Here is a 1,379-nt window from a genome sequence, read left to right on the forward strand (position 1 = left end):
TTTTTAAGGTAGTACCCTTTCCTCAGGTATCCCAGGTCCGCGGATTCCTCCTCCCTGGCCGCCGCATCCTTGGCTGGCGTCAGAAAAATGGCTACAAACTTCCTAGCACATGAGAAGATCTGGTTGGATAAGTTCAAATACGACCATGCAGAAAGGAGATTCTACGAGCAGATGAATGGGCCTGTGGCCGGTGCCTCCGGCCAGGAGAACAGCGCCAGCCTGCTCCTCCGTGACATTGCCAGAGCCAGAGAGAACATCCCGAAATCCCTGGCCGGAAACTCAGGCCCAGGAGCCTACAGCGGCGCCTGCGCAGACCACAGCGAGCTCGTCGTCCGGATGGCCAGTCCGAAAGTGAAGAACCAGAGCCTGCGCGGCGTGGTACAGGAGCTGCAGCCGATCATCTCCAAGCTGGAGGCGCGGCTGAACGTGCTGGGGAAGAGCTCGCCTGGCCACCGGGCCACGGCCTCACAGACCCAGCACATGTCTTCCATGCGCCAAGTGGAGCACCAGGCCAAGAATTCAGCCACACCAGCAGAGGATGACGAGGATGATGACATTGACATGTTTGGCAGCGACAGTGAGGAGGAAGACAAGAAGGCGGCACAGCTGCGGGAGGAGCGGCTGCAGCAGTACGTGGAGAGGAAGGCCAAGAAGCCTACACTGGTGGCCAATTCCTCCATCATGCTCGATGTCAAGCCTTGGGATGATGAGATGGACATGGCCCAGCTGGAGGCTGTGTGCCCTCCATCCAGCTGGATGGACTGGTCTGGGGGGCCTCCACGCTGGTGCCCGTGGGCTACGGTATCTGGAAGCTACAGATTCAGTGTGTGCTGGAGGACAAGGTGGGGACAGACTTGCTGAAGGAGGAGATCACCAAGTTTGAGCAACATGTGCAAAGTGTTGATATCACAACTTTCAACAAAATCTGAAGCCTGAGTGTGTGTGTGTGCGCGCGCGTGAAGCCCAGCCATGATTAAAGACTGAGACCGGCCAAAAAAAAAAAAAAGATTTTTAAGGTAGTACACATAAATAATGAACTATAAAGGACAGAAATCATAATTTGTAATTTTCAAAATTAATAACTCGTCCTTTGAAAGCACTTAAGAAGGCGAGAAGGAAAGACTCAGAAGGGGAAGAAACAGTTGCAATAAATTTCTGACAAAAGATTTATTTCCTGAAAATGTAAAGAGATGTATAACCCAATTGTAAAAGGACAACTTAATAAAAATGACAATATACTTCAACAGAGATAATTCATAAAATAAGATATGAAATGGTCAATAAGGACAAGAAAGAATTTCAACATAAGCCACCAGGGAAATACAAATCAAAACCATAATGAGACACTTCTACACACTCATTAAAATTACTGAAATTAA

At 49.4% G+C, this 1,379-nt stretch overlaps 1 pseudogene; it reads left to right on the top strand.

Annotated features, from left to right (window-relative positions):
* Nucleotides 1–35: 35 nt before the first annotated feature.
* On the top strand, nucleotides 36–929 carry LOC105508680 (annotated as a pseudogene).
* The last annotated feature ends 450 nt before the right edge of the window (nucleotides 930–1,379 follow it).

This window comes from Colobus angolensis, unplaced genomic scaffold, assembly GCF_000951035.1.
Source record: "Colobus angolensis palliatus isolate OR3802 unplaced genomic scaffold, Cang.pa_1.0 Scaffold166, whole genome shotgun sequence".
In the NCBI taxonomy this organism is placed as follows: Eukaryota; Metazoa; Chordata; class Mammalia; order Primates; family Cercopithecidae; genus Colobus; species Colobus angolensis.